This window comes from Lactuca virosa, chromosome 4, assembly GCF_052849685.1.
Source record: "Lactuca virosa cultivar CGN04683 chromosome 4, Lactuca_virosa_CGN04683_v6, whole genome shotgun sequence".
In the NCBI taxonomy this organism is placed as follows: domain Eukaryota; kingdom Viridiplantae; phylum Streptophyta; class Magnoliopsida; order Asterales; family Asteraceae; genus Lactuca; species Lactuca virosa.
Genome location: NC_136429.1, coordinates 326,786,280 through 326,810,609, shown reverse-complemented (window position 1 = coordinate 326,810,609; position 24,330 = coordinate 326,786,280).

Genomic DNA, 24,330 nt, shown 5'->3' with positions numbered 1-24,330 from the left:
CGATTTCGGTCTCCACAGCCTAAATCAGAATATAATGATTCCCGACCATTATGGAGACCTCTGTCCCTCTTCTGGTCTGACCACCAGGTCCCCGAAGACTCAATCCAATAAGGCTACTCAAGCCTAAGAACTCTTCTCAGTCACGCTCTGACTAACGAATAACATGGCTCCCCCAGCATCACGACACTCTCTCATTGGCTAGTGAGTACTACAGCTCCCCGCAGTATCACAACACCCTCTCTCTGACTAGTGAGTACTACGGCTCCCCGCAGTATCACAACACCCTCTCTCTGACTAGTGAGTACTATGGCTCCCCGCAGTATCACAACACCCTCTCTCTGACTAGTGAGTACTACGGCTCCCCACAGTATCACAACACCTTCTCTCTGACTAGTGAGTACTACGAATCCCCGTAGTATCACAACACCCTCTCTCTTATCACCCCACAGTCTCATTCTCAGGTCATTACTTTACTGCGTTCACTAACCCACGCTTCGCGGCCCAACATAGATAGGTACACACACACCCACCCTGGCTAAGCATCATTACTCCTGACGACCACCGTCGGGACAAAACACTTTTTCTTGCTGCAATTCACATTCTCAGATGAATCCGCTTGATGTCAATTAGCTGAAAGGGCTCCCACTGGAACCGAAGACACCTGATACACCACTCGCCATCTCATAACTCAATACTCAAAATAATATGAAATTCAGGGCATTATACTCGGATACTTCGGTACACCATCACAGGACCTCACGATGTCTTGCCTCAGTCACTGATCTCTTACTTACCACGTCATACTCAGATATAGACACGCATCCCTTCAGAATCTCACAATTGATCCTCCTCTCACACAACTCGCAACTTCGGAGTACCCCGACTCTCGATTGGGACACAGAGGAATCGTCAATGACTCAGAACACATTGACGACCATCCGAAACTCTTTCTTCTATTGCTCAAAACCCATGCAAGAATACACATACCGACCCTGAAGTTGGTTACCCAATCAACTTCTATCTTTCCCAAAGTGCATATAACAACCCATACATTGAACCAAAAATTCTCAACCGCTGAAACTATCCTTACGAGCTAATCACCTTGAACTTACCATTACAACCTTGAAGAATTCCTAACCACCACAAGGTCTCCGACCAACGGCCACCTGTCGTGGGGACACTCATCCCTTCCTGAACACGTACAATCATGCATTGTCTCGCTCTGCCCCTTTCCTCGACCACCAATAATCCTGGTCTCACGTAACCGTACCGTAGGTCACCATATCCAGTCCTCTAACCGCTGTTGAACAAATCTCTGATATCCTCAATAAAAAACCCGATTCTCGCCCACTCAGGGCTCGAACCATCACCATTTGGCACCCCAACCATCCATTCTACAGACTGTTTCACCAGATACATCACACCTACTCTTGGAAAATACCATAAAACACCCGATGATCTTTCCGATAGGGACAAAGCAACTCCAAACATCTTGAATCTCAGATAAAATCCTCGAAAACTTGTCAACGTGACTGCCCCTAGTCATTTTGAATGCCTCAGACCAACACACCGCCGGATACTCTGACTGTCTCGACACAGTCCTGACTTTCACTCTGGAAATAATGCACTATTACACACCTTGTTTCTGATTTCTCGACCAATCTCCCAACGTCATTTAATTCTCATACTGACACACTACCAGACATCTCAACTGTCACGTAGTAGTCATAACTCTTAGTCTGAAATTCAATGAACTATCACACTCCTCATCTTCTACTCCCCAACCAACGTATCACCATGAGAATTATTAAGAGAGCATAAACCTTACTCCCACACTCGATATCCATCATAGACAATGAGGGCCACCGCCCCAATATACTCCTCTTGATCACCCAACACTTTTGCTAACATATGCCCTACCATCCTCAAATAGGGTATATCCTTGTCCTTGGCCATCTCAGTCATCACTGATGACCCTCTCGTACTATAGTATTACCTTGCAGCAGACATACTGCCCATATACTTGGGTGAAAGATCGCAACCCATGCTACCCCACAGGGTTTACCTTCAAACTCAGAAACCGAAAGTCCCAATATCCCTTATGCTTCTTGCAGAAAACTTAAATAACACTACTCTAGTCACAGAAAGTGACATATCCTCTATCGGCCGATTGCTCAATTCAGACCGTAATCCTCCATAAATCACCATCTTCTACTCACCCCTGAGTCTTGCGACTCCAACTGGCATCTCACCAAAAATCCCTTGGAAACTAACTCGATTTCCCTCTCAAGGTAAGCTCCATTGAAACTCGTTCAACATGGCCCTCTGGCCCCATACTCTTTCACATCCGATCTCAGTCTAACCAATCACAACGGAATGACTGGTAAAACTAGAAGCACTAACCGCCATGAGTCATGGTATTCAAACCATGTGGCCACCTCTCGATCTGCTATGAATCATGGTACCCGAACCATGTTATCTCTTCTCAATCCGCTACGAATCATGGTACTCGAACCATGTTCTCTCTTCTCAATCCACTACTTAGAACTCTTGGAATTCTCCCTGTTTCGAGTATGGGTCCTCTGCTTTCAGTAGTATGGGCCCATACTACCTGCCACATCTACCCATACTTTCCACACAGATCGTCCCAGATTTCCTAAGTAGTTGTTCAACCTTCTCGATCACCAATCCCGATATGGAAGTTCGCCCTCCAGCGAATACTCTCCTCCGTCAGCGTACTTATATGACTAAGTTCACTCCCTAGGCTCTTTCTAGGTTCTCTCACTTCTCTGCCATCAGCTGCTGAAGAACCGCTTATGACGCCAGCCATCTACCTCCTGAATATCGTCATATTCACTTAGTAGATGACTCCCATCATCAAGAGTTCCACAAAGCACGAAGAAAGCAGCATTCGGGCATCGAATGATCTCTACCAACACGTACAACCACTCTAGGTGACAACTTCACTTGCTATGCTCATACTCAAAAGGATATCACCGAAATCAAGCAACTTTACCCCATGCGAGCATCTGACTACTCTCTTAGTAGACTCCTCAAATGCTCATCTAGGTATCTCTCCTAGATTACTCCTCTACTCCAATCCCTCGCTAAAAAAGGATTCCTGCTGGACACTCTTACTCCGCACATACTCAAAAGCAAATCACAGATAGCACAATTCCTAGGCTAAGGCATCACAAATCAGGCAACTCTAGTCCTAAATTATGAAATACTTAGCCTATCTCTAGCATGCATAATATCTCATAATATATCTCATAAATATCTCATAACACAAAAGTAAGGGTATTTTGGGAAATCACCGTTCGGGCTCTGGCTGATTGTACACACTGCTCCAACTTGTTTTCTCTTATACTCTTTCTCATTTTTAGAAAAATTTATCTCTTTTGAAAATCTTTCTCAAATCCTCAGTTTGAGTTCAAACACACCCGGAGGTGCATCCAAATCCCTCAAACCAAGGCTCTGATACCAACTTGTAACGACGTAAAATTTCAAACAAAATTTTCATTTAAAATCGCATAATTCTCATAACACATTTCATGAAAATCTCATTTATTTACTTTACAAATCACAACTCCATAATTGTTTGATTCAAATCCAGGATCCTCAAAACATAACTCTTTCACTGGCGTGTACAATCAAGCCGGTGCCTTCCCGCGATCCAGAGAAACCTGAAACACATAACACATAACACAGAAAGCACGAAGCTTAGTGAGTTCCCCAAATACCACATACAACATATTAGCCCCTTGAGGCTATAACTCTGTAAGACCTTTCGGTCAATGTGTCTCAGTGGGACCTTCCGGTCCCACAACTCTGATAGACCTTCCGGTCCTACCCATGATGACCTTCCGGTCCTAACTCTGTAGACCTTCCGGTCCATACTCTGTTGACCTTCCGGTCCATACTCTGTTGACCTTTCGGTCCAAACTCTGCAAGCTCAGGACATAGCATATACGTATCACATAGCTAACATACATCAAACTCTGTTCACCTTCCGGTCCAAACTCTACAAGCTCAGGACATAGTATATACATATCACATAGATAACATACATCTCATAACCCTTATAAACACATAAGACCTTCCGGTCACACATAATTACCACTCTAGGTAAAGTATAGTGAGAAGACTCACCTTGCAAACAAGCAAGCAAATATTCTCGAACTCGAATCTCGAACTAGCCACCGCCTAACACATAGGGTAAATATCTCTAATTAATACTCTTTTCACGACTCAAATAACCAAAGGCTGTTCTTTCTCTCTCTAACCCTTTGAAGTGGATAAAAGACCATTTTACCCCTCTATGGCCTCTATCACTTATGTTGACCAGAACCCCAAAGTCAACAGAAGTTAAACTCAAGTCAATAGTCCATGTTTGACCTGACTCGTCGAGTGCACTCATGCAACTCGTCGAGTCCCCTCTTTTCCTCAGAAGTCTCCAAAAAGTCCAGCTCAGCTCGTCGAGTTCACCCCGAACTCGCCGAGTTATCACATGATCAAACTCATCGAGACAAACCCTAACCGACTCGTCGAGTCAGGCCATGGACTCGGCGAGTCCCTTCGATCAGATTCCTCATTCAAACGATTTAAGGCAGATCCATCACCCCAAACACTAGATCTACCATCCTAAGGGTCGATTGTCACGTAAAGCTGCAAGCTTTACGTTTAAACATGGCATATAGGGCTCATAATGCCAATATAACTCTAACAAGGATGATTAACCACAATAACTCTTATATGGCTAAATAAAGTTATAATCTTTGGACTCTCTGGACCTCACAAAGTCCAGATCTGAAATCTAGACCTCAAAAGGGACCTTATGCATTCAAAGTCCCAACAATGGTGGAAGAAACCCAAATCGTCCATAGCAACAAGATCTAAGTAAAATAACAAGAAAGGTGCAAGCTTTTACCTCTTACTCAAGCCCTTACACGAAGTTACACCAGATCCACTGATTCTCTAGCTTCCTTGTTGGATGATCTCCTCTTCTCCTCAAGAGATGCACTAGTCTACTCCAAGTTTTAGCTTCCAAGACTCTCATGGCTCTCTATGCACGTTTAGGGTTTTCTCTCAAGGAAGGGTAGCCGCAAACGATGCTATAAGTGTCTTTAAATAGTTCCCGGACCCCGAAAATTAGGGTTTCTCTGCCCAACACCTACTCGGCGAGTCAGCTCCCTGACTCATCGAGTCCAATCATTAAATCCCACACGGCACCCGACCCTACTCGTCGAGTCATTCCATAAACTTAAAAAATTCAACCGTTCACTAACATACTTGAAATTCCGGATGTTACACATGGCCCACAATGGAGCAGAGTTTCTGGGCCTAGAACTGATACTTAGAGTATTGGGCCTTTTGGGCCATATTGGGCCACTCGAAATTATTTATTTTGGGCTAAGGATATATTGGGCTTGTGATAAGGCCTATTTGAGGAGTTGGGGGCCAATTTAGAAAATTGGGCCATTAGTGGGTCAATAGTGGGCTGGGAATGATAAGATGGAATTGGGCCTTGGGTATGGTCCAATTTAGACTAAGGGGTAAAATGGTCATTTTAACCTAAGAAATATTATGGATTTTGACTAAGTGTTGTTATGATAATGATAGTCGAGGAGTCATCGGAGCAGCTGTTAGAGATTAATTTCAGTGATATTCGACATTCAGCTTTACGAGGCGAGTTACCTTCCAGTAGAAGTGGGTCGAAGGCACCAATATCGGCCCACTAGTAAGTGTTATTGTAGAGATGATTGTCTTTGTAATAATTATCTGCTATGCCACTATCTGTTATGCTTTATGTGCTAGTATGCTAAGATATTATGTGAAATTTATAGGAGGGGTAGGATAGGCCCCAGTACCGATCGAAAGGATTGAAGTGGTAGGCCAGCACCATGATATGTTAGGCATTATGTGACTTATGTGCTTATGTACTAGGAGATTACATGGTAGAAGTAAGGGGTGAAATAGTCCCTGGTACCTGTCGAAAGGACCAAAGGGGTAGGCCAGCACCCTGATATGCTAGGCAAGGTACCGGTTGAAAGGGTCGAAGGGGTAGGCCAGCACCCTGATATGCTAGGCAAGTTAGCGGTTGAAAGAGACCTATAACAACGTAAATTTTCAAACCAAAATTTTCATTTTTAAAACACACAAAAAATCATAATATATCTCAAAACATAATTGTCTCAAATGTTCATACAATCCACATAAAAATGTCACTATCCCAGAATCATCCACATAATCTCGCATCGGTGTGTACAATCAAGTCAGTGCCTTCCTGTGATCCTGAGAGGTACCTGAAACACATAACACAGAATACGGTAAGCACGAAGCTTAGTGAGTTCCCTAAAATACCACACATATCTCATCAGCCTCTCATGACTATAATCTAATAAGACCCTCCGGTCAATGTTTCTCAGTGGGACCCTCCAGTCCCACAACTCGGATGGACCCTCTGGTCCTAACTCGGTAAGCTCAGAATAATACACAGCACAATCACAAAGATATAATGCATGATATCACAATACTCAATATAACATATAAAACCCTCCGGTTACACAAAGATTACCACTCTAGGTAAAGTATAGTGAGAAGACTCACCTCGTAAGCAAGCAAACAATAATTTCGTATACGAATCTCGAACTAGTCTCCGCCTAACACATAAGGTATAAATCTCTAATTAACACTTAAATCACTACTCGAAATAAACTAGGTTATTCTCTCTCAAACTCTTGGAATGGGTAAAAGACCATTTTACCCCTCCATGGTCCCCATACTCTCTGCCTTAACCAAACCCTAAAGTCAACAGAAGTCAACACTGGAGTCAACTGTCCATGTTGACCTGACTCGCCGAGTGCATCTATGTGTGTAACACCCCGTTTTGAAAAGTATTTCGGTTGTGGTTTCGGAGGCCCAGGGTATAAGTGATTTGGTCTTTTATGGGGTCTCGGGTTTTATCCGGAAGGTTTTAGGCTTGGGAGTGTGGCTAGGAGCGTAGGACTTCGCACCACCTTTTCATGGATATCAAGTTCGTCGGAAACGAACTTAGAATAAAGGAGTTATGGCATTTTGAAGTTATTGTCATTTTTAGCCCCTAATGGAGTTTTATGACAAAGCAGCCCATGCATGCAAGGAATGCATGCGTGTGTTTATTTGGGTACGCCCAGCATAGGCTGGGTTACGCCCAACGTATAATGATATACGGTCGCGGGTGCGGAGAGGCGCACGCCCACGTACGATAAGTACGCCCAACGTATGCTCAGAGTCCTCAAACCCTAATTTTTAGGGTATGCCACTATATAAAGAAGATTATACCCTCAAGGACCAACCTCCTTCTTATCTTTAGATACCCACCACAAAACCCTAATCCTCCCTTGAGTGTTCTTGGAGCTTTAGAGGTCATTAGAGAGCATTTTGGTGTTGTGAAGCCATTTTTCAAGCAAGTGAAGAATATAGTAAGGTGGTGGATCAAAGGGGAAGCAGTAGATCCAAGATTGTGGTTCCATTTCAGATCATTTTGAGGTATAAAGTCTGAAACTTTCCTCAAGCATGCTTAGATCTATGTTAATGGAGGTTTTGGACCTTTTGGGTCCCAAGTGTGGACCTTTATGATTCAACTTGTTTTCTAAGTCTAGGGTTGCCACCCTTAGTGTCATATGAGTCCCATGAGCAGTAAAGTTTCAACCTTTGGGGTCCATTTGTGACCATGCATGAGATCTACCCTTTTCCATGGAAGTTTGTTGTCATATTTCAAGTTTGGGCTCATTTGGTGGGTTGCAAGCCACCAAGCAATCAACTTTGTGGATTAAGACGTTGAAGAGGACTTGGATCTGTAATTGTAGCTTCTGTAATGGAGTATTAAGCACTTAATGGGAAAAGTAGCTTAACAAAGGAGTACGCCTCGCGTACTCTTCAGATATGAGTTTGGTTTGTTTTGGGCCTCGGTTTGGGCCATGTAGGGGATTTTGGTTCTTTGGGCCTTAGTGGGTCATCATAAGTCAGATAATGTGGGCCAAGAAGATGTTTGGGCATAGGGTAAGGTCCATTAGAGGGTTTGGGCACAATTTGGCAAATTGGGCCATTAATGGGTTTGGGAAGCCTACCTAGCGTTGGGCCATTTTTAGAACATGGTTTGGGCCTTAGATATGGACCATGTTGGACTAGGAGGTAAAATGGTCATTTTACCCTAAGAAGGATTATTGATTTGGACTAAGTGATATTTTGGTATTGGTAGCTCGGGGAGCCGAAGGATCAGCAGCTCAGGAATTGCCAGATAGCAGCCATAGGGGTATCAGTCGGAATTCAGCAGTGCAAGGTGAGTTTCCTCACTGTGTACATGGGTCTAAGTCCACAATGTCGGCCCATTATGTTTGTGTATAATAGGAAGACCGGGGGGTTAGCCCTGGGCACTATATGTTATATGTTCTGGATCACGATCCGATGCCGGGCGAGGCCCGAGGAATGTTAGTATGCTAGAGGTATTTGTGATTCTTGCATGTGTCCGTAGAATAGGTTCCGGACCAAGGTCCGATGACGGGGCAAGCCCGAGGAAGACTTGTAAGTGCATGTTAGATTATACTTGTTGTCTTTGTGATACTTGTATGTGCCTGGTAGGGAGGTGAGTGTGGGCGAGGTCCCGTATCTCATCAGTAGCTGAGTATAGATGGGGTTCCATATCTCAATATTAGCAGAGTTGGGGCGAGGTCCGAGAGTAGTGAGTGTGGGCGGGGGACCGTATCTCATTGACAGCAGGAGTGTGGACGAGGTTCCATAGCTCATCAGTAGTAGACCAGGGGCGGGGCCCAAGTTAGGCGAGGCCTTAGAACAGAAGTATAGTAGAGTATGTTTCTTTATGTGCTAGTATGTTATATGTTGTATGTGTATAGCGGGCGAGGCCCAGAGATAGGTGGGGCCTAAGAGAGACATGTCTGTATACCGAGTGGGGCTCGATGCCAGGCGGGGCCTGATGCCGGGCGGGGCCCGATGCCGGAGCAAGTCCGATGTCGGGCAAGTCCCGATGCAACGGGCGGGGCCCAGTGTGTGGTTATGTGTATGGTATGTGGTAGGTTGCGAAACTCACTAAGCTTCATGCTTACGGTTTGCAGTTTTGGTTTCAGGTACATCCGGTAGCGGAGGGAAGAGCTAGGGTTGACTGCATCGCACACACCAAGAAGTTTTAGCCTGGGATGTTTACTCTGATAAAATGAACATGTTTTGAAATGATACTCTGATTTTATATAACCACTTATGTTTATGATTGATAATTATGGCTTGATGAATGATTTGAAAATGAAATTTTTGGTCTGGATTTTTGGTACGTTACAAGTTGGTATCAGAGCCTTGGTTTGGGGGATTCAGGCATACTCTCGGGTGTGTCTGAACTCAAACTACGGACTTGGTATGAAAATTTTCAAAAGAAAATCATTTTTATAAAAACAATTTTTGAGAAAAGGAAAAGATTTTTGAAAAGAGGCAAGAATTTTGAAAAGAGAAAAGGGTGTGGTGCATGCAATCAGCCGAGCTCAAGTAAGTTCTCCGAAATTACCCATACATGTTTGTTTGGATATAATATGCTTATGAGAACTGCATGCTAGATTAGGGCTAAGGATCTAGGAGGATGCCTTATGTGCCTGTTATATGTGTATGAGCTTTGTGAGTTACATGCTAGTACAGGTTCCTGATATCTGGACATAAATGCTTGATTATGTTCCTAGTTATATTTTCCGTTGGTCTGAATGTTGCTTGCTTTGTGCTTTGTGGGGCTCTGTGTGATGGGAGTTAGCCATTAGGTGAATACGTCCAGTCACATGTGATCAGGGTTGAATAGTCTCAGAGTGCTGGATTTGGCCCTATTGCGCATCTGTCGTTTGAGTCTAACCGTTGTAGGGAAGAATCCCTTACTCGAAGGATTATCCGAGCCTCGTTACATGTGATGGTATTCATATGGTGGTTAATTGGCATTATGAAGAGCCCTTCAGCATCTGAGGACTGGGTTGGGTTATAGATTTCCCTAGGGTAAGCCTAGGATGAGATTAGTGCTGGGAGCAATAGTATTAGTGCAAGGGACTTGGTGGAGCCAAGGCAATCTTTGAGGAAAGTACGGATAGATCTGGAAGGTAGAAGAGGCCCATACTACTAAAATCAGAGGATCTATACTTGAATCAAAGAGGGATGAGATAAAACCAGGGAACTTGTACAGGGTGTGTGATCCCTCGGTAGTGATAAGTATTCTGATGATTATTATGATATGTTGCAGAATGGTGACGCTACGGGGTAGACCAGTTGTTGATTCAGGCGCCGGTGAGGGATCGGGCTCGGGCTCAGGAGCCAAGCAGCTCGGGGAGCAGATAAGGGAGTTTATTTCAGTAGATGTTACGCGCAGTATTCTAGACCAGACTCCTGTGATCTTTGGTTCGGTCAAGGAGGGTATTTTAGAGCTTCTGGATGAGAAGCTGGGAGCTTTTCGTACTGAGATGATGGCCAAGATGGGGGCGCGTACCTTAACATTCTGAGAGTTAAGAAGTTGTGGAGCTCCAGATTACCATGGGGCTCGGGACGCCATCGCTGGCAGCAGGTGGTTGTCCGATGTTGCCAACGCTTTCCGTACGAGCCGGTGTCCCGAGGGGGACAAGGTCCGACTTGCCTACTGTCTTCTGAAGGACAGAGCACGAGATTGGTGGTAGGAGGTTAGACATGCCATTGGGGATGATGTCGCGTTGGACGCGATGACATGGAGTGATTTCTCGGCCAGGTTCAAGGACGAGTTTTCACCGATGATTAAGGTGCAGCAGCTAGCGCGGGAGTTTCAGGACCTCCGCCAGACGACTGAGACTGTGGCGGAGATTACCGAGCAATCATATCCTCCAACGTCTTACAACTGGACCTGCTCACAAACTCCCTGATGTCAGCCCTCAGCATCTCGTGATATCAGGCCTTCTTCATCTCCTCGTCCGCAACATACTGCGGAACAAGAATAGGAAGTTGGATGAGATTCAGGTAGCCACAGGTTCAGGCAAGAGACCCTAGGGGCCAGACTCGAGATCGAGGGACTATCATAGCTGCGGCCGATGCGGGAAGTGTGGCAGGACGCACGAGGGTGCGTGCAGGAGCGGTATTGGTGGTGATTCTGGCTGCTTCAAGTGCGGACGGACTGGTCATTTTAGCAGAGATTGTACAGCTACCACCACTCAGGGATCAAACCTGATATGCTTTCATTGCAGTTAGCGGGGCCACAAGAAGGCCTAGTGTCTGAGCTTTCTTTCAGCAGGACAGGTGATAGCACCTGCCCCTACGACTTTGAAGATCACCAACTGCCGTCAGGGCCAGGCAGGGGCGCCTGCGGCGGGGAGCAGGGCATTCCAGTTGATTGTAGAGGAGACACAAGCATCCCCTGATGTGGCAGGTGCGTATCTTTCACTTTCCTATCAGCTTTTATTCATGAATGATTTGTTATGGTACTGCATTGATGTTAGTTAATGTACTTCGGAATTATGTTTCATGCTTATGATTAAGTTATATGTCATATACATACCTTGGATGTTAGAGTAGTAGTTCGAAGATGTTTCCCTTAAGAGCAGGTTCTCAGGATGCAGTCACTGTAGCAAGTGTTGTTGGATAAGGTGTCTAAGTCCATAACTATATTTGGTATGCACTTGACCCGATTTAGCATGGTCCATTTGGGTTGCATGGCATCGAAACTATTTGGATAGACATTTGTGAGAAGAGGATATTTATTATTTATTAATATATTATAAGTTCTAATATATTAATATGAAATCATATTATTTAATTAGTATTGATCAAGAATTAGTTTGGAATTAATTTTGTGATAAAAAAGAGACTAATTAAATAAATGGGGATTGATTTGGTAAATCATTCATTCTTATAAAGTGGGCTTATGATCCATAGTTCTTCATGTTGGGCTAAACCCATGTGGTGACCCATGGATACTCCATGGAGGTCAAAACCCATGGATCATGAGGAATGTGGAAAGTCATGAGTTACATGGTGTAACCCTAATGTGCACACTATATAAAGAAGCCTCATACTAGCAAAATCGAACTTTAGATACACAAGTGAGGGCTAGCCGATTTTGGTGCAATATAATCTTCTCTCAAGTTATTCCAATTGTTGGTGGTGTTGTGTGAAGCATTTGAGGCATCACATTTGGGGTGCTAGGCTCACAAGGTCTTAAGGAATCAAAGCCACAAGAAAGGTATGACATTCTACTAGAATTTTGTATTACATATACCCCATGATATGCTAGTTAGGATGAAACCTTGGAAAAATGAAAGTTTGCATGTATAATAGAGAAAACATAGATCCAAGGTTTCTAGGGTTGCATGCACACCATAGGAGTGTTAGAATGCTCAAAACCCAACAAGTGTGAGTGGGGCTCGGGAGGTGTTCTGTTAGTCTTCAAGAGTGGTTCAGATATGGTATTGGTTAGTTTTTGAGCTCCAGCAGTGGTAAGAGTTGGTTGTCAGCAGATCGACCCTTTAGATGGAGAGAAGGATTGGGAATCCTTTCCAAGCTGGGAGCTGTAGTGATATGGTTGAAGCGAAGTGGCGGAGAACTATCCGAGAGGTCAGGAGCAGAAGTAAGTGCAAAATTGGGATGAGTTCGCAACTTTATTGGGAAGGAAAGCAGCCCAAGTAGCTGTTTGGGTAGAGGAGCGCGCGAGTTGGGAGTTTGGAAAACTTCCCAACATTGAGTTCGTGTATTCATGGTAAATGATAACTGGTTGGGAACCGGGTGGGAGATTTTATCGGTAAGATGCGAGTTAGTCAGGATGTAAGACTACGAGATCTCTGTAGCATTCCCCAGCAGTTAGGCAAAGCGGGAAGAGTAGTAAGATTGTGGGATAGTCGTAGCATTTCATTAGCAGCTAGTTAGAGGAGTGTGGACGACGGCCCGTATCTCCTAGTTAGTGGAGTGTGGGCGAGGCCCATATCTCCTAGATAGCTTCTAAGAGATTGAGGAAGGATAGTTCGTTGAGTTTCAGGATGGAGTTGGTTCTGCATAGCCCTAGATAGGTGGGACCTGTGGGGGAGGCCACTCCGAGATATAGTTTGGGTGAGACCTGTGGGCGAGGCCCATGTGCTTGTAGCAGCGTAGGTGAAACCTGGTAGAGACCGTAGGGTCAAGGTAAAGGATCGAGGATCCCAGGACTTATGGAGCCAGAATGGCAAAGTAGATAGAGCAGGTTTAGATAGCCGAAGTTTCTTCAGAAGTCGCTGGGAGGGACTGAGGGATTGAGCTTGGGGTCAATAACCGATGGGAGTCCGGTAACCTAGATGATGGCACACCAGTTGGGACCAGGGTGGTCCCGATTCATTCGGAAAGCGGATAAGAGTCAGCAGGAACTTCGGTCAGGTAGTGATAAGAGAACTTTTGCGTGGAACAACCAGTTGACTGAGTGGTGCTACGCCCGTCACAGCAGGGTCGAATAATCTCAGAAGGAAGGATTTGATTCTGTTGCGCAGGTCTCGTTTGAGTCTAACCGTTGCAGGGATGAATCGGTTACTTGAAGGATTATCTGATCCATTCGCTGGGTTGTGCGCTCAGCACTGAGGCATGATAAGAGGAAGTATTCAGTGAGTAGCAGTGAGAGGGCAGCACTGCGAGTGACTGGAGTACACCCATTGTTAGATGTCATTTTATGCATCTTATAGGGTAGTTTTTATCATCATTTTAGCATCATATTTTGTACATTTGCATGTCATTTAGATAAATAATGTTCAGCTCATGTCTTTCGTTAGAATTCTCGTACTGCTCATGTTTTTATGTCAATTTCAGATAGTTCGAGTGGAGCAGTGCTTTGGGAGAAGTTGGATGCGTGTTTGGAGCTTAAAATGGAGCTTGGGACTTATGGAGTATGTTGAGGAATGTTTGGACGATGCTTTGGTCAAGAAACATTCGATCGAATTGATCACACGAAGAAAGAATCTACAATCTAAAGATAAAGGATGTTACTGGCAGCTTTGACCCCCTGTCATTATTTTGACCATATCTCGAGAACCGTAACTCCGATTGACGCGATTCAAAATGATCTGAAAAGTAGACGAAATTTCGGACTTCATAGGCACAACCTGCGATCGCAGGTTTTCTCCTTGCGATCGCAGGTGACCCTTTTTTCGATCGCAGGTTGCCTTCGAGGTTCTTTTGTGCCCAAAATTCATCCGGGAGTGAATACTCTATACCTGCGATCGCAGGTTGTGTACATGCGATCGCAGGTTGGTCAAAAAGTGTCAAAATAGCATCCTACTTCATTAAAAAGGCATCAGACGCGTTTATTTCTAAACCTACGATCGCAGGTTGTGTACATGCGATCGCAAGTGCGCCGTTTTTGCTGCTGGACGTATAAATAGACCCTGATAACCTTCCAGTAACCTAAGTTGGTGATTCCAGAGCTTCCAGACGACGAAAATACGATTTTGGAGGTGTTTCTTCTCCGATTTCATCAATTTCTGAAGATCTGAAGACTGTGGATCATCTCCTACGTTTAGTTTAGTAAGATTTAGTAGTTTAATGTTTCTTTTTATTGTTTTAGATCAGATTTTAGCCATGTCTGGCTAAACCTTAGTTTTCAGTTTTGCAAAGACAAGTACTTTTCATGTGATTGATCATTAGATCTGGTTTTTGATTTGTGTTTCTATCTAGATTCTTCAGTTTTGTTCTTAATGAATGTTTGATTTTGATTCTTGTTAGTCTGATCACCTAGGTAGGGTTTTATCATTCCAGTTAATTAGTTAATAGAATCCGTAATTGTTCTAATTAATTGGTAATAAGTAACAAGTAATAAATCGGTTCCGTGTTTGGGATTTGACTTTATTATAAACTGTAAAAATCATACCTTTACGCTTCCGAGCTTGTGAGAAGTATTGGTTATTGCTGGGAATTTTACAAAGAACTTAATGCAACTTTTCTGATCTTAATTAAGAGCTTGTTTGATTAGACAATAAAAAGTTAGGGTTAATTGAAGAGCTTGTTTTGGTTAACTAAATAAGTTAAAAGAGAAATTACTAGAGCTTGTTAGTTTTTCTCAGTACCAGCTTAGATAGAACGCATCACAAATAATCAGATCTGGATCGGTTGCATGATTAGGAAAGTCACAGCAGAGCTGAAACCATTTTTATTATTGATTTTCGTTTACTTTATTATCACTGCATTTCTAGTTATTAGTTTTAATCAAAAACCCCCCTTTTATATTTTGTTTCTTGACTAGATGTGTCTGATGCAAAAAAGCATTGACTTTTAGGCTGTGTTCCTGAGGATTCGACTGCTTCCCTGTGCTATATTTTTAGTGCAACCAACAGTGATAAATTTATTTGTTTAATACGTGCGCGACAGCATGTTAACAAATTGGCGCTGTTGCCGGGGACACGGTACTGCTAATTGTTTTGTGCCAAAATCTTTACGTACAGGTAATCTAGTCTTCAGACATGGTCGAGCCAACGACCTTAAAAAATGGCGGCTTTCCGGGAGGCAACCCGATGAGTAGTTTTTAGTTTTTATGCTTTCAATAAAGAGATGGTCGCAGTTCTGAGCAAGCTTGGGGAAATCAGAGGATCTTCAAAGTTGATAAAATTCAGATTTTTCGCTACATTGTCGTCAAAATCAGATTTCTGCCAACTTATCAGGTAAATTCTTTCCTAGCCGCACCCTTTTTGCTTTTATTTTCTTTATTGAGCTGTTCATTCCTCTCTGAGCATTGAGGACAATGCATCATTTTAAGATTGGGGAGGGGGTTAGTGTAAAAATTTTGCATTTTTTGTTAAAATTTTAAATTTTCAGTTTTTCATTTGAAATTTTTAAATTTAGTTTTTCTTTTTGCATTTTATTTTCTGCATTGCATTTGCACATAAAAATTCGAAAATCCAAAAAATATTATATTTTCCTTTTTATTTTTCTGCATTAAAAAAAAACAAAGAAAACCCAAAAATATTTTATTTCTAGTTATTTTTATGTTTATTTTCTGCATATAAAAATTTCAAAAAAATCATTAAAAAATAAAATTTTTATAATTTACATGAGATGAGGATATCTTTTTACATTCGATAGCTCTATTAAGATGAAGTGTGATAGTTACCAAAAATAATGGTCTCATTACAATCAATTTTAAGAATTATCTTTTCAAGTGCTTTAAATGTTTTCAATATGAACCAACATAAGAGTCAGATAATTTTTACAATGGAAGTGTGGGATGGAAAAACGAACAGTGTTTTGAAAATAATTTCCTTAGATGCCTTAAAAAGAACCTAGATTGGATAACCCTTATCATTCCTTGAAGTACTGAACCCTATAGTTTCTACGCCTTTTGAGGTTGGGAGGGAACTCTTGTTATACCCACAATTTGTTATCATTTTTGAAGTATTGAAGATATGGTGGGCCTCAAAGTAAAATTCGCTCCCAGTCAATATATATATATATATATATATATATATATATATATATATATATATATATATATATATATATATATATATATATATATATATATATATATTAGAAATGATATATCAAGCAACTTGAAGAAATCTGCAATTCAAAGTCAAATCAAAGTCAAGTTCAAGTCAAAATCAAGAAGCAAGCAAGTTACATATGAAGAGTTGATCAAGACGAAGAAGATGTGTGGTATAATGAGATTGATCCCTCGATAGTGGAATCATAGGGGTAAGCTTGGATTTTCTGTCCATAATGGAGCTTACCGCGTTTACTGGACGAGTTCGGAAAAAAAGGAGGGGTTGGTCAAGCTATGTTTTTATAAACGAATTTTCATGAAATTATTTTTAAAAATACACTGTTTTCACAAATTTAATTCGGCGTAAATTTATCTGCTCAAGATTGGTTTAACTTATTAAATATGAAATCTGAATCGTTAATATAAAGTATTGAGACTGTTGTCTAGGTAGTGATTTCATTGGAGCTTCCTCGTTGTGAAATCTGATCATGTGAAAAAAAAAGAGTGAAGTGTTTTGATAAAGTTTAAATTTTTAGTTTCCTTAATCTTGTTTTAGTTTTTATTCTAAGTTCCTTCTTATGTCATCTACATCTTTTTATTTGTTTATAATGTTTTATTCTTTTTCTTACTTGAGGACAAGTAAAGTTTATGCTTGGGGAGATTTGTTAGATGTCATTTTATGCATCTTATAGGGTAGTTTTTATCATAATTTTAGCATCATATTTTGTACATTTGTATCTCATTTAGATAAATAATGTTCAGCTCATGTCTTTCGTTAGAATTCTCGTACTGCTCATGTTTTTATGTCAATTTCAGATAGTTCGAGTGGAGCAGTGCTTTGGGAGCAGTTGGATGCGTGTTTGGAGCTTAAAATGGAGCTTGGGACTTATGGAGTATGTTGAGGAATGTTTGGACGATGCTTTAGTCAAGAAACATTCGATCTAATTGATCACACGAAGAAAGAATCTACAATCTAAAGATAAAGGATGTTACTGGCAGCTTTGACCCCCTGTCAGTATTTTGACCATATCTCGAGAACCATAACTCCGATTGACGCGATTCAAAATGATCTTAAAAGTAGACAAAATTTCGGACGTCATAGGTACAACCTGCAATCACAGGTTGTCTCCTTGCGATCGCAGGTGACCCTTTTTGCGATCGCAGGTTTGGTCGCAGGTTGCCTTCAAGGTTCTTTTGTGCCCAAAATTCATCCGGGAGTGAAAACTCAATACCTGCGATCGCAGGTTGTGTACATGCGATCGCAGGTTGGTCAAAAAGTGTCAAAATAGCATCCTACTTCATTAAAAAGGCATCAGACGCGTTTATTTCTAAACCTGCGATCGCAGGTTGTGTACATGCGATCGCAGGTGCGCCGTTTTTGCTGCTGGACGTATAAATAGACCCTGATAACCTTCCAGTAACCTAAGTTGGTGATTCCAGAGCTTCCAGACGACGAAAATATGATTTTGGAGGTGTTTCTTCTCCGATTTCATCAATTTCTGAAGATCTGAAGACTGTGGATCATCTCCTACGTTTAGTTTAGTAAGATTTAGTAGTTTAATGTTTCTTTTTATTGTTTTAGATCAGATTTTAGCCATGTCTGGCTAAACCCTAGTTTTCAGTTTTGCAAAGACAAGTACTTTTCATGTGATTGATCATTAGATCTGGTTTTTGATTTGTGTTTCTATCTAGATTCTTCAGTTTTGTTCTTAATGAATGTTTGATTTTGATTCTTGTTAGTCTGATCACCTAGCTAGGGTTTTATCATTCTAGTTAATCAGTTAATAGAATCCGTAATTGTTCTAATTAATAGGTAATAAGTAACAAGTAATAAATCAGTTCCGTGTTTGGGATTTGACTTTATTATAAACTGTAAAAATCATACATTTACGCTTCCGAGCTCGTGAGAAGTATTGGGTATTGCTGGGAATTTTACAAAGAACTTAATGCAACTTTTCTGATCTTAATTAAGAGCTTGTTTGATTAGACAGTAAAAAGTTAGGGTTAATTGAAGAGCTTGTTTTGGTTAACTAAATAAGGTAAAAGAGAAATTACTAGAGCTTGTTAGTTTTTCTCAGTACCAGCTTAGATAGAACGCATCTCAAATAATCAGATCTGGATCGGTTGCATGATTAGGAAAGTCACAGCAGAGCTGAAACCATTTTTATTATTGATTTTCGTTATACGGCCAGAGTCCTCAAACCCTAATTTTTAGGGTATGCCACTATATAAAGAACATATTACCCTCAAGGACCAACCTCCTTCTCATGTTTAGACAGCCACCACGGAACCCAAATCCTCCCTTGAGTGTTCTTGGAGCTTTGGAGGTCATTAGAGAGCATTTTGGTGTTGTGAAGCCATTTTTCAAGGAAGTGAAGAATATAGCAAGGTGGTGGATCAACGGGGAAGTAGTAGATCCAAGATTGTGGTTCCATTGCATATCATTTTGAGGTATAAAGTCTGAAGCTGTCCTCAAGTATGCTTAGATCTATGTTAATGGAGTTTTTGGACCTTTTGGGTCCCAAGTATGAACCTTTATGATTCAACTCGTTTTCTAGGTCCAGGGTTGCCACCCTTATTGTCATATGAGTCCCATGAACAGTAAAGTTTCAACCTTTAGGGTGCATTTGTGACCATGCATGAGATTTATCCCTTTCCATGGAAGTTTGTTGTCATATTTCAAGTTTGGGCTCATTTGGTGGGTTGCAAGCCACCAAGTAATCAACCATATGGATTAAGACGTTGAAGAGGAATTGGATCTGTAACTGTAGCTTCTAGAATAGAGTATTAAGCACTTAATGGGAAAAGTAGCTTAACAAAGGAGTACGCCCCGCATACTCATCAGATATGGGTTTGGTTTGGTTTGTTTTGGGCCTCGGTTTGGGCCATGTAGGGGATTTTGGTTCTTTGGACATTAGTGGGCCATCAGAAGTCAGATAATGTGGGCGAAGAAGATGTTTGGGCATAGGGTAAGACCCATTAGAGGGTTTGGGCCCAATTTGGCAAATTTGACCATTAGTGGGCCACTAGTGGGTTTGGGAAGCCTACCTAGCGTTGGGCCATTTTTAGAACATGGTTTGGCCCTCAGAAATGGACCAAATTGGACTAGGGGTAAAATGGTCATTTTACCCTAAGAAGGATTATTGATTTGGACAAAGTGATATTTTGGTATTGGTAGCTCAGGGAGCCGAAGGATCAGCAGCTCAGAAATTGCCAGATAGCAGCTAGAGAGGTATCAATAGGACTTCAGCAGTGCAAGGTGAGTTTCCTCACTGTGTGCATGGGTCTAAGGCCACAATGCCTACCCATTATCTTTGTGTATAATAGGAAGACCCGGGGGTTAGCCCTGGGCACTGTATGTTATATGTTCTGGATCACGATCCGATGTCGGGAGACGCCTGAGGAATGTTAGTATGCTGGAGGTCTTTATGATTCTTTCATGTGTTCGTACGATAGGTTCCAAACCAAGGTCCGATGCCGGGGCAAGCCCGAGGAAGACTTGTAAGTTCATGTTAGATTATACTTGTTGTCTTTGTGATACTTGTATGTACCTGGTAGGGAGGTGAGTGTGGGCGAGGTCCCGTATCTCATCACTAGCTGAGTATGGATGCGGTTCCATATCTCAATATTAGCAGAGTAGGGGCGAGGCCCGAGAGTAGTGAGTGTGGGCGGGGGCCTGTATCTCACTGACAGCAGGAGTATGGACGGGGTTCCATAGCTCATCAGTAGTAGACCAGGGGTGGGGCCCAAGTTAGACGAGGCCTTAGAACAGAAGTATAGTAGAGCATCTTTCTTTACGTTCTATATGTTATATGTTGTATGTGTATAGCGGGCGAGGCCCAGAGACAGGCGGGGCCTAAGAGAGACGGATATGTATACCGAGTGAGGCTTGATGCCAGGAGGGGCCTGATGCCGGGCGGGGCCTGATGCCGGAGTAAGTCCGATGTTGGGCAAGTCCCGATGCAGCGGGCGGGGGCCCAATATGTGGTTATGTGTATGGTATGTGGTAGGTCGGGTTACTAACTAAGCTTCGTTCTTACGGTTTTCAGTTTTGGTTTCAGGTACTTCCGGTAGTGGAGGGAAGAGCTCGGGTTGACTACATTGCACACACCAAGAAGTTTTAGCCTGGGATGTTTACTCTGATAAAATGAACATGTTTTGAAATGATACTCTGATTTGATATAACCACTTATGTTTATGATTGATAATTATGGCTTGATGAATGATTTGAAAATGAAATTTTCGGTCTGGATTTTTGGGACGTTACAATGTGACTCGCCGAGTCCCCCTTGTTCCTTCAGATCATCGCGAAAACCCAACTTAACTCGTCGAGTTGTCCCATCAACTCGCCGAGTTACCCATGTCAGGAATCATCGGGGAAAACCCTAGCCGACTCGTCGAGTAAGCTCTTTGACTCGTTGAGTCCCTTAAATCAAAGTCTCGTTCAGACATTTTAAGGTAGATCTACCCCTCCAAACTCTAGATCTAGCCTCCCAAGGTTCGAATGTCACATAAAGCTTCAATCTTTACATTCATGCATGGCATGTTTGCTCCATAATTCCAATACAAGCTCTAACTAAGGTGTTTAAGCACAATAAATCTTTCATTGCTGGATAAAGTTGGTACCTTTGGACTCTATGGACCTCACAAAGTCCAGATCTGATGTCTCAATGCTTGGCAAGCACACGGCATACCAAATCTCAAGGAAATATGGAAAAAGCCCCAAAAGTTGCTCATTAACAAGATCTAAACAACATGATGAGCAAGGTGATGACTTTTACCTTCCAACAGAAGCTCCAAGTGAATGAATACTTGATCTCACAGCCTTTCCTCGTTCCTTTCTTGAACCTCACTTCTTCTCTTGCAATGATTCACCAAAACACTCAAATATTAGCACTATCACTCTCTTTTAGCTCAAATGGCCGATTAGGGTTTCACACAGGGGAGTTGGGTCGCTGGTGAGGCCAAATTGAGGACACAAGTTCCTTTAAATAACTCCCAACCCGGGAGACTGTAAGTCCCCAATTCTGTTTGTGTATCAATCAAATCCATTTGATGGTGTGGAATCCCAATCAAACGAATGATTTCAGATCTAATAGAATAGAAGGAGAAGAAGAAGATGAATCTATGATGTATTCAAGATTGGAATGATGAACAATACACAAGATTCACACACACTTTCTTCTCTCTCTATATTCTCTTCAACCTTAGAATACACACACTTAAGCTCCTTGGCTCTTTCTCTCACATGCACTCCTCACCCTATATATATATATATATATATATATATATATATATATATATATATATATATATATATATATATATATATATATATATATATATATATATATATATGGACCTAAGGCCAAGCCCAAAATACAAATAATCCAATGCTAGACCGAAAACACATGGGTTTTCGGTCCAAGCTACAATTAATCCTATCCTATTTTCGGCCCAAATAATAAAAACTATAAATGCTTAGAAAAGCAAAGTATAAACCATATTTTTGACCCAACAATCTCCCCCTTGGTTTATAGCTTTCTTTTCTAAATGACCCAACAAGCTCCCCCTAAAAAGGTAGCTGACTTTTCTTGTTAATCTTCATTGTGAGCTTGGCTTCAGCATTTATCTTCAAATTCTTCACAACTTCAAGATGAACTTGATGAATCTTCAATGAATGACTTCATCTGGAGCAGTTGGGCTTATCTTCAAAATTTGACATTGAACGCGCATTGGGTGAGGAGGCTTCTTGAAAAGATTCTTGAAAGATAGCGCTTTCAGCTTGAGAATCTTCAGAGAGAACATCAGAGAGAACGAATCTTCAAGTGCAGCTTCACCTTGCTTCTGGGGTTGAAACATTGAATGTCGAAAGAATAATCTTCATTTCTTGCTCCTTCGAATGAGAATTCTTCGATGCTCACGGATGAAGCCTTGGCTCAGAAATCTTCGACACAAACTCCATGAGTTTCATCTTCACCTGAATTCACTTTTCAAGACAAAACAAAACTAAAAGAAAATTTAGCACACAATATTTTTTGGGTTTTTCATATTTTCTGAAAAAAATAAAACAGAAACAAAAATATTGTTGGATTTTTGATTTTCTTGAACAAGAAATAAAACAAAATATAACACTATTTTTTTTATTTTGAATTTTCTGATTTTTGTTTGATTTTTGAATTTTTTTAATTCTCCCCCTAAATTTGTGCATAGAGAAAAACTATGAACAAATTTAACAAAAACAAAAATATTTGGGATCAAAGTTGTCAAGCAATCCAATATCGTTTATCAGCACACGCCTGCATGTCTAGATCTGGTCAATCACCGGTATTGTGGTCCACTTAAACACAAAGTATGTTGACAATTTGGACAGATTATAAGTGAAAAGACATTGTGATACATATTCCTAAATGGACATTTAGCTGACGACGACCAAGGATATTGTTGTCCACTTAAATTAAGCAGCGAGATCTACAGACAATCTAGAATTGTTCAATTTTAAGTGTACTAGAACATGTTTCCCGCTTCCTGATATACCCCAATAATCAAGAACTTCCGAGATACTCCTTACTTTAGGTGAGCAGACGATTATTCATAGAAAGGATAGATTTAGATTGCATATGTTGTATACTCAGGTCGGATCTTTCAATCACGCAGAGAGTGAAACATATGACTGACTAGAATTTCAGAGGAATTGAGAAGTAGAAGGTTGCATATGCTGTGAACCAGGTCGGATTGTTAATCACGCAAAGGAGACAGCATATGACTAACAGATAGGAAGAATTGCATAGATAAAAGATGCATAGCGATAGAGTTGCATATGCTGCAGTCCAGGTCGGATCTTTCGATCACACAGAGGAGGCAACATATGACTAACAGTAAGAGAGAAAGAAAATAATTTTCTACAGACCTACTTTATCGGAATTTCCCAGTCGCTTCGTCAATACCGGAATTAAGGACAGAATCCATACATCGAGGAAAAGTTAAACCACAGTTCTAGATACGGGTTCTTTAATGTAACTGGTGGATTCTCATGTATATCTCCCTGCTCAACCTATCCAAGCGTCGTATTGTCAGGATAAATGGAACTATCTAGGTCAGAATTTATCAAGTCTCTAGATTCCTTAAGTTCATCTGTACCTAGTCAAGTCCATTAAACTTTTCGTGCCTACCAGCGCATCGAACACAGAGCCTAGATAATTTAGCTTTGGAACCTTACACAGATTCAGATTTCCTGTTATCACTTGTTGATATCACTTCCCAATAATAACTACTAACGAAAAACTATAAGAAAATAAAAGATTAACTTAAAAATGAATCAGTGTAAAATAAATTCAGGAGTATCGAGAAGAAAACTCAAACCGTAATTCACCGATTGAATTTGCATCCAGAAGGTCTGAGAATAGCATGCATAATCTTAGAACAGATCCGAAAATTCTTCATGTCATTAAGCACTAACCCCATGTGTGATCCCTTCCTTTCTTCCTTTCCCACAAAGGACGCTCACCAGGCTCCCTAGCCTGACCCACTCAGTTTCTTGTATTACAGGTAGTGGCAAAAGCATAGTTGGATAATTTGACGAGAGATTACGGATTTGAGGTCAGATAGTGTTTTGTGGCCTAAGATGTTTATTTCTTTTTAGTTTATGCTTATGGTCTGTATCGATGATTGACATCCGAGTTTTTGTAATGTAATGGAAATACATTTCTTTAAGAAATGCTTTGATAAAATTTATATCATATTTTGTTTTGGGAACAAATTCCGCAATACTTTTCTTAAGAAGTTACTCTGATTTTTATTAAAAAGCATAAACGAAATCGGTCTTTTCTAGCCATAAAATGGGGATGTCACAGATTTGG